Source organism: Benincasa hispida, chromosome 2, assembly GCF_009727055.1.
Source record: "Benincasa hispida cultivar B227 chromosome 2, ASM972705v1, whole genome shotgun sequence".
NCBI classification, from domain to species: Eukaryota; Viridiplantae; Streptophyta; class Magnoliopsida; order Cucurbitales; family Cucurbitaceae; genus Benincasa; species Benincasa hispida.
Genome location: NC_052350.1, coordinates 37,966,503 through 37,977,602, shown reverse-complemented (window position 1 = coordinate 37,977,602; position 11,100 = coordinate 37,966,503).

Sequence of the window (11,100 nt, the reverse complement as noted above, 5' to 3'; positions counted from 1 at the left end):
ACATAACGTCATTCATAATAGAGACTTACATTTCACCAGGATGATCATAGGTAACACGACGTGAATCCTGAGTGGGTAGTGAACTCCTACCTATGAAGGTGGTCATTTGATTTGTATAAATGAGAGTGACTAGATCGTCGACTCAACAAGCCTACCATTTTGGGGATTCGTCTGATTGGGGAACTAGGAACACAGCTACATAAGAAGGAATTCACTCCTTCCCCAACGTCAGGATAAGTAAATAAATTATTCCCTTAAGGGCTGATTCTGGGACTTGAACAATGTGGCACCACACCCTCTCCTGGTCTGATAGGGGTTTGGTCATAGTTGTACTATGATTTGCTATTCATTAGAGAGATCAGTGGTACTTAACGAGTTAGGTGTAACTACAGGGAAAAACGGTAATTTTGGCCCAATTGTACATACGAGCAATTTGTGAAGTGTCATCGTACTGTTCACTGGCTATATCCAATGGACACAAAAATATATCTGTAGTACAAAGAGTGCAGCTGTCGGTCTTTAGTGGAGTGCATGACAACTAACGGATGATGAATAATTTAATTAAAGAAGTTTAATCTATAATTCACATACCGTTGGAGCTTCAAGCTATAGGTCCATGAGGTCCCCTCTGTAGCTCAACAATAATTAATGAGAATAAATTTTTGGATTAATTTGAAATGTTCAAATTAATTGAGGGAATTAATTCTAAGTGATATAATTAACTTAATCTAATTATATATGATATAATTACTATAATGTATTTAATACATTATAATATAAAGTTTATTTGAGAGGAAATAAATATTTTAATATGATTCAAATATTAATTATGTGAATTGGATTCATATAATTAAATTTAATATAAACGTGATTTATATTAAAAGTCATTGGTGAGAGACAATTGAAGCTATAGGTTATATGTTATATTTGATATAACATATAGGTTAATATATATTATATGATAAAGTAGTTATCACATAAATATATATTAATTGATTTATTAAAATTTAATTAATTTTTTAATTAATTTTTTAAAATCATTTTAGGGAGGGAGTTGTAACTCCCTCTCCCTTCTTTTCTATCCTATACGTGATAGTGGGAAGGTAAGAGGTGGCTTCTTTTTTCTAGAGTTTTTTTTTTTCACAATAACGAGAGAGTTTTACAGCAAATTGTTCTGAGAAATTTACTTCCCCATCATCACTTCCTATCATCTCTCTAAAAAATTCCCTCATCCAAAATAGCTAGAGCCCACATCTCTTGGATTCTCATCCAGAGAATACAGTGGTAATTTCATGGTTGTGTCCTTTTTTGGTCGAGGGATTCTTCTTGAATATTGGTCTTCAAAGGTAAAGGCTTCTAAACCCATTTTACTTTTCTATAATTCTTCTAGCATGTTGTATTTTTCTTCTTAAATGCATAAAGGTTTTGTTTGTTTCTGTAGAATTAAATGTTCTGCAAATTTGGGTTTTTGGGTCTGATCCCATTTCTGCTCAAGGACCTTCAATGGTTCCTTCAACCCTAACAAAAGGAAGGAGTGAATTTCTTCTTGTGTAACTATGTTCCCAGCTCCCTAATCAAATGAATCACCAAAATGGTTGACATATTGAGTCGACGAATCTGGCCATTCTCACCCATGCAGATCAAAAGACCGCCCTCATAGGCGGGAGTTCACAACTCACTCATGATTAAGGTAAAATCACCTATGGCCATCCCGGTGAAATGTAAGTCTCTTCTAGCAATGGTGTTATAAAGTGAGACAATTCATTTCGTGGTTCGATCTTACAAACTCTTTATATAGGATTCTCCCCCCTCCACATGTCTCCAAGTGAATGATCTAGATCAGATCATTTGTAGCACTTTATAACAATTGTAACAACTATAAAGCGGGCCATATATGTAGTGTCACAAGGATATGGTACCTAGCTTTATCTATCTATTATAGACCGTTTAGGTTACTACTTAAACATGTTCCACCTGTATGTCTCCACATACATGTAAGCTTCATCTAATAACCTTGTATCTTAGTTTATTGGTTTTGGGTTAAATGTCAAATAGAATAACACATGTTAGTAAATAATATGTTTGTATAAATACAATTTACAAACTACAAGGCCACGAGTTTTAGGGCATCAACCCCAACAATCCCCGTTTGTCCTAAAGCTAATAGAGTTACAAATAAAGTACAAACCAATATAATACACAAAAACAATACACTAGGGCATAAACTACACGCCCAGTAAAATCTCTCACTTGCCCTAGACTAGATGCGCCATGTCTCATAGACCCAGACTAAACCGATACAGTACACAAAAACAACATACTAAGGCATACATTACGCGCCCAATAAATTCTCCCACTTGCCCTAGACTAGATGTGTATGTCTTGTAGACCCAGACTCTCTAGGTGACCTTCAAACACTTTAGCCATGAGAGCCTTTGTAAATGGATCGGCAACATTACTCTGAAGTGATCTTCGTGACAATTACGTCTTCTCGATGCACAATCTCCCGGATGAGATGATACTTGCGCTCTATGTGCTTTCCACGCTTGTGACTTCTAGGCATCCTGGAATTTACCACAGCACCAATATTATCACAATAAAGGGTGATGGGCTTTGACATGTCTAGAACAACTTCCATATGAGTCAAAAATTTCCTGACCCATACAGCCTCCTTGGCAGCTTCACAAGCCACTATATACTCTGCCTCCATGATGGAGTCAGCTATGCAACCTTGCTTTGTGCTCCTCCAAACTACAGCTCCTCCAAGAGTGAACACTGATCTTGAAGTGGATTTTCTAAAATCCCTATCAGTCTAAACATCAGAGTTAGTGTATCCTGTAAGAATCAAATCTTTAGACCCATACACAAGCATGTAGTCCCTCATTCTTCGAAGATACTTGAGGATGGTTTTAATGGTTGTCCAGTGATCTAATCCTAGATTAGATTGATATCTACTGACTATCCCCACCGCATGGAAAATGTTAGGTCTAGTACATAACATTGCATACATTAGGCTACCAACAGTTGATGCATAAGGGATCCGTCTCATCTCCTCAACCTCTTGAAGTTTCTTAGGAGACTATTCCTTAGACAAGATAATTCCATGCCTGAAAGGTAATAAACCTCTCTTGAAATTATACATTGAATATTTGACAAGCATCTTGTCAATATATGATACTTAAGACAATGCTAGCGTTTTGTTCTTACGGTTCCTGAAGATCTAGATCCCTAAAACAAATTATGCCTCTCTCAAATATTTCATTTGGAATTGGGCCGCTAACCACATTTAACATCGGTCAGTAGACCTACATCATTCCCAATGAGTAGGAAATCATCCACGTGCAACACTAAGAAAGCTATTGAACTGTTGATGATTTTTTTGTAAACACAATGCTCATCAACATTCTAATCAAAGCCATAAGATTTGATCACAGTATCAAATTTCATATTCCAAGATTTAGAAGTCTGTTTTAGTCCATAAATGGACCGATTGAGCTTGTAAACCTTTTGCTCTTGACCTTGGGAAATGAATCCATCTGGTTCGTGCATATAGATGGTCTCCTCAAGATTGTCATTTATGAAAACAGTCTTGACGTCCATTTGTCAAATCTCTTAGTCACAATATGCGGCAATGGACAGGAGTATCCAAATAGAATTTAACATGGCAATAGTGTTGAGATTTGTGTCCTAAATCTCTCTTGTATTCTCGTAGTTTGTAAACATTGTATAAACAAATTGTTATTATTAAAATAATTGTTATTTTATGAGCAAACACTCAATCCAATAAACTAAGATCCTAGGTTATTTTATGTAATTTCAACATGTATATAGAGACATAAGGTGGATCATGTTTAAATGTACCTTGACTGCGAAAAAGTTACAGATGTTCTATGAGCAAAGGTTCCACCACACCTGAGCTTGCATACGACCCAGAAATTGAGAGAACCTTTTGCAGAAGACAAAAGAGCTAACAGAAGAAGATGACAAAATAGAGCTCGAAGGATGGCAGAACAGTAAAATCATCTAGAAGTGTCGCGAATAGTGAATAACAATGAAGACAACACTTTTGCCAATCCCATTCTATTGGCAAATGATCGCAACAGACCGATTAGGGATTATGCATCGCCAAATTTATATGATTTCTCACCAGGAATCATGCGACCAGCCTTGGACAGGACCATATTCAAAATGAAGCCTGTAATTCTTCAAATGATTCAAATGGTTGGTCAGTTTGAAGAAAGGCGCGACGAGGATCCCTACGCTCATCTAAGAAGTTTTATTAAAATCTGCAATACCTTTGTTTTTCCAAATATCACCTCAGAGGAAGTATGGCTCACAGTATTCCCATTTTCACTATGCGATGAAGCTAGAAAATAGGCATACTCACTTGAACCTGGCGAAATAACATCCTGGGAACAAGTAGTAGAGAAATTCATGAAGAAGTACTTCCTACCAACAGAGAATGCAAAGAGAAGAAGGTTAATCACTAACTTTCAACAAGAAGAAAATGAAATGCTCAGCAACGTGTGGGTGAGATTCAAGAGACTAGTGAGAGATTGCCCACATAATGGACTCCCTAATTGTTTGTATATGGAAATTTTTTATTATGGTTTGAACTCGGCCTCACAAACTGCAATAAACGCTGCTGCGGCCGTTGGTTTATTAGAAAACCAGGGTTTCATCAAAGATCAAATAGGCACCATCAAGTAGCCAGCTCCCCTCAACCATCAACCTCCTCTTCCTTAAAAAACTTTTTGAAGGAATACATACTAAAGAATGAAACAGCTCTTCAAAACCAAGCAACATCAATTCGCAATCTTAAGGTGCAAATGGGACAAATTGCTGGCGAATTGAAAAATAGGCCATTAGGTACACTCCCAAGCACCACAAAGATTCCTCGCAATATGGGGGACAAGGGCAAGGAACAATGCCAGACAGTAACTTTACAAAGTGGACGCATAAAAAAAGAGACGATAAAAAGGAAATCGCACGAAGAAGCTGAAATTCAAAAAGATGAAGAGCGGGCGTCCGATGAAGATATTCCCAAGGAAATACAAGGATCAGAAGGAGTAACCTCCACAACTTCCACGACAACAGTACCACAGGAGGTGCAAGTGCTTCCATTTCCACAGAGATTAAAAAAAATGATGAAAGTCAATATCAACACTTCCTTGGAATACTGAAGAAACTGCATATTAACATCCCTTTCATCGAAGCAATAGAGCAAATGCCTACCTATGCTAAATTCCTAAAGGACATCATGTCCAAGAAAAGTAGCATAGGTAAATATGAGATGGTGGCCCTGATACAAGACTGTTATACGATAATCCCTCCGAAGATATAGAACCATGGGAGCTTTACAATACTTTTGTTCAATTGGCGACATTTATATTGGGCATGCTCTATGCGATCTTGGAGCAAGCATAAATTTGATGCCCTTTTCAATCTTTAACAATTGGAGATTTGAAAGCTTAATCCCACCACAGTTACCCTTCAGTTAGCGGATCAATCCCTCGTGCATCCGGAGAGGAAGCTGGAAGATGTGTTAGTTAAAGTGGATAAATTTATCCTCCCTGCAGATTTTATTATACTTGATTACGAGGCAGATACAGATGTCCCCATTATCTTGAGGCAACCATTTCTCTCCACTAGAAGAGCTCAAATCGATGTACATAAGAGAAAAATCGCAATGCATGTCAATGGCCAAAAGTTGAAGTTCAACATCGTTAAGGCGATTAACTATCTAGACGAAGTGAGTTCATGCGATATAGATGAAGAGTGGCCTTACAGCTTAGATAGGGGAATTGATGAGGAAATAGAATCGAAGGAAGAAACCACCACTTCAGTTGAATCATGTTATGCGATGTGAATTCCCAAACAAATCTTCACTTGAACAAACTCCAGTTTTGGAATTGAAAGTTTTGCCTGTCCATTTGAAATACGCATTCTTGGGTAGAATGAGACCTTACCAGTTATTATTTTTGTCACACTTTCCAAAGAAAAAGAAGCAACCCTTCTAGAGGTATTGAAGTAGTACATTAAAGCAATAGGGTGGTCTCTTGCTGACATTAAAGGTATAAGTCCATCCTACTGCATGCATAAAATCAGGCTTGAAGAAGGACAGAAAGGCTTTATTGAATCTCAACGTGGGTTAAACCCTGCAATGAAAGAAGTTGTTAAAAAGGAAATCATTAAGTGGTTAGATATAGGAACTATTTTCCCCATTTTAGATAGCATATGGGTTAGCCTAGTACAATGTATTCCAAAGAAAGGAGGAATGACAGTTGTACCCAATGAGAACAACAAATTAATACCAACGTGCACAGTCACTGGTTGAAGAGTTTGCATGGATTACAGGAAATTCAACGCGATGACCAAAAAAGATCATTTCCCCTTGCTCTTTATTGACCAAATGTTGGGCAGGCTAGTAGGGAATGACTACTTTTACTTTTTGGATGGATACGCGAGGTACAACCAAATAATGATCGCACCTGAAGATAAAATAAAAACAACTTTCACATGTCTCTATGGGATGTTTGCCTTTCGACGCATGCCTTTCGGACGATGCAATGCCCGTAGCACCTTTCAAAGGTGCATGATGGCTATCTTTTCAGATTACCTTGAGGACTCTGTAGAAATATTCATGGATGATTTTTTAGTCTATGGAAGGACATACGAAATATGTTTAGAAAATCTTAAAAAGATCCTAAAGAGGTGCGAGGACACGAATCTGGTTCTGAATTAGGAGAAGTGTCACGCCATGGTAACTGAGGGAATTGTTCTCGGACACAAGGTTTCTAAATCCGACCTAGAAGTTCATAGAGCAAAAATTTAGGCCATTGAAAAGTTACCACCACCTACAAATGTGAAGACTCTCAGAAGTTTACTAGGACATGTTGGGTTCTATCGAAGATTTTTCAAAGATTTCTAAAAAATTTCCAGACCACTGAACATGTTGCTAGAAGCTGATAGACCTTTTCATTTTTTATGCCCATTGCCTTAGCACATTCGAGAAATTAAAAAATGCATTAGTCTCAGCTTAAATTCTGATTACGCCCGATTGGACAAAACCATTCGAGCTAATGTGTGATGCCAGAGGATATGCGATGGGGGCAATTTTGGCTCAACGAATAGAAAAGGTTCTTCATCCTATCTAGACACAAACAAGGCTCTTAATAGCACTCAGGAGAATTACACTACTACTGAAAAATAACTGATGGCAGTAGTCTTCGTTATGGAAAAAATCAGGCTTTATCTACTTGGATCGAGGGTCGTCATTCAGTTATCAAATACTTGATGACAAAGAAAGATGTGAAACCAAGATTGATCAGATGGTTCTACTACTTCAAGAGTTTAATACAAAAATAATAGACAGAAGAGGGTCAGAGAATAAAGTCGTCGATCGTCTATCGCGACTTGAAAATCATGAAAATGATCGCATCCAACCCTCTATAAATGCCTCATTCCTTGATGAATTGCTATTGAAGATCAATGGGTACTTGCCCTAGTTTGCAGAAATCGTCAATTTTCTAGTCTGCAAACAATTTCCCGAAGAATATACATCACAACAAAAGAAAAGGCTCATGCATGACTGCAAATTCTATTATTGGGACAAGCCTAACTTGTACAAAAGTGGACTCGGCCAAATTTTGAGGCAATGCATCCCCAAAATAGCATTTTAACGCATCCTTTACCATTTCCATGAATCGCCCTACGGTGGGCATTTTGGAAGTCAATGCATAACTGCAAAGGTGCTACAAAGTGAATATTATTCAAGGATGCACACGAATATATCATGAAGTGTGATAGGTGCCAGCACACTAGGAATATTTCATAGAAGAATGAAATGTCAATTAATGTAATTCTAGAAGTGGAATTATTTGATGTTTGGGGAATCAATTTTATGGGTCCATTTTTGCCGTTTAATGGCCACAACGACATCTTATTAGCTATTGACTATGTATCTAAGTGGGTAGAGGCAATCTCATGTGTTTCAAACGATGCAATCACTGTCTTAAAATTCTTACAGAGAAATATCTTTACTCGCTTTAGCACTCCACATGCTATTATAAGCGATGAAGGTACATATTTCATCAATCGCATTGTTGGTAAACTTCTGATCGAATACAATATTCACCACAAAATAGCCACAGCTTACCACCCTCAGATAAATGGTCATGCTGAAATATCCAATATGAAAATTAAGACAATACTAGAAAAGGTTGTCAATCCAATGCATAAAGATTAGGCACAAAGACTAGATGAAGCGTTATGGGTATATCACACTGCATATAAAAATCCTATAGGAATGTCCCTATACGTTCTGGTTTTTGGTAAAGCTTGCCATTTTTCGTTGGAGCTTGAACATAAAGCATTATGGGCTACAAAAAAAACTCAATTTTGACTTGAAAGCTGCAGGCGAGGCGAGGAAGCTCCAGTTATTGGAACTGGACAAATTGAGGCTACAGGTATACGAGAATGCCAAAATCTACAAACAACGAATAAAGCGTTGGCATGATCAACGCATTCGTAAGAAAGATTTTGAAATTGGCCAAAAAGTACTATTGTTTAACTCTCGACTGCGTCTTTTTCCAGGGAATGATTTTGAAATTGGCCAAAAAGTACTATTGGCATGATCAACGCGTTGGTCAGGACCTTTCATTATCAAGGAGTCTACCACATGGAGTGGTAGAATTGATCAGCAAAGACGGGACCAACACATTCAAAATGAACGAACAAAGGACCAAGCCCTACAATGGAGGTGATTTCAATCACGAAAAGACCTCCATAGACTTAGGAAAACCCGAGTAATATGATATAAAAAGTCTCTACGCCATGAAGTAATATCTTTCTCAGGGGTGCATCATATCCTTTTTGTATCCTTTAATATTTTTGTTACCTGTTCTTTTTAATTAACTGCTCATTTTTTTATGCTTTTCTTCTTTCTTATTTTGTGAACAATGACTGCTATTCAAAGTTGAACAAATTTTGGGGAAGGGAAATTAGGGTTTATGAGGTGATGAGTGATGCAATGAACTTGGCGATGCATAGAAATGTGAAGCCCAACGCATCCCTAAAAAGCTCATCGCAGGTAAGGGAACGATACATCATCTTAACTTAGGTCCGTGAAAAGACGCACCACCTGGTATTCCATCATATCGCCATTATTGCGTGAAGCGTCATGATTACCTAGAATCGGGAGGCGACCTATCATTTCCTCTCTCTCACTCTTGCTTCATCTATTTAAACCCTTCTTCTCAAACAACCCAAGCTCCTTATGCTTTACCAAAACCTTAAACCCTCTAACTTCTATAAGTTCTCCTGCGAAGCTTCAATCTCTCTAATCTGCCTTCGTTTTATACTCACCTTATTCACATTCCAAATGGCCCACCAAAATATCCCTTCCTCTGTTGGTTCCTCCACTCCCATCTATTCCTATAAGATGGTATCCCCAACCGTTTCTATCCAGCCCGTTTCCTTCACAAGCGCTGTCGTGCCTATCTACATGCCTTTACCCCCGGTGGCTTCACCTTCACCATTCAATCCCACACTACTTCCATCAACCCCTACCCTACCACAGTCCTCATCGTCACAAGACCGCCTACATCTAACTACTTCCACCACCAGTGAAGCCATGCGACGGGACGAACAAAAAGTCTATAGGGACATTTTTAAAAACCTAAAACCCACTCAAATTCTTAGATGGAGTAGTAAACCAACCAAGCAGTTAGAAGGATGGGGCTGAAGTATCTTTGTATGGGTCTACCCATGCGATGTAAAAGGGGAAATAAGGTGGCGTTGATTTGATTGACATTGAAGATGAGCTCTTCTCAAGGAAAAATATAAAATGGTGAAGAAGAAAAAGCGATGGTGTCGGTATCCTCACCTCCTTTGCAGAGGTGATAGAAAAAGAATTCCAAAAGAAGGCCATGAGGGTTAAGGAAGGCCTTGGAGAAATAAGGAAGGAATTTGAATCCAAAATCACGGCAACTGAGAGATGTGTGGTGAAAAATTTGAATGCACGGGAAGTCTATCGCATCTTTAGCTTGAGAAATCTCCAGATAGTGTGGAGCGCGCTGCGCTGGAATTTGAAAAGAAGATGCGTGACAAAAGCGATGAAGAGAAGAGAGCCAGGCAAGAAAATGCTAAGCGCATCAAGCACAATTTGTAACAGATTAGGGAAGAAAAACAATTGATTAGGGAAGAAGATGCAAGGAAAAAGAAAGAAGATAAGTCTAGAGTGGAAGATAAGAGAAAGGGTGGGTCAGTGGCATTTTAAAGAAGGAAAAAGCACCAAAGCAAGCAGCAATAAGAAAGGAAGAAAAGGGCAAGGCTCCTACGGCAGAAGAAGAAAAGGTTCCCAAAAAGAGGCCCCCTATTCTGATTGAGATGGGCTTCTTCCCAGAAAGTACACCTCTGATGCATTTCATCACAAACACAATCGACACAATGGGGTGGAGAAAGTTCTGTGAAAGGGCAAAAACGATCAAACCATATATGGTAACCATGTTCTACGAAGGAAAACCTCATACTAGACTCTACCGAGCAAATGTTAGGGAAGCAACTATAGGATTCAACATCAAGAAGATCAATCATTTATACAATCTATAAGACATTCCTAACGCTAAAAGAAATCAGATAATTGAAAGCCCAACATCTGAGGAACAAAAAGAAGTGTTGAAAGAGGTAGTGCTACCTGGGACCAAATGGAGCGTCTCAGCAAAAGGGGTCAAGACGTTGTCACCATACAATCTAACGCCTGAAGCCAACATGTGGTTATACTTTGTCAAAAAAAATTGTTCCCTACAACGAATGATCATTCGGTCTTAAGAGAGAGGGTAATGGCCATTTTCTACATCATGCGGTTGATCCCTATAAATGTTGGTCGCCTGATCATAGACCAAATTTGGTCATTCTTCTCAAGGCTAAGGAGGCAGCTATTCTTCCCATCGCTCATCACTGAACTCTGTGTAGCATAGGGATGGTTTGAAGAAGAAGAAGATGTGGCAGTAAAAGCACACTCACGAGCAATTCCCTCCGTCGCCTAATGAGGTTACCAGCTTAAGCCGAGAACCAACCAAAGAAGCAAACAAAGCTGCA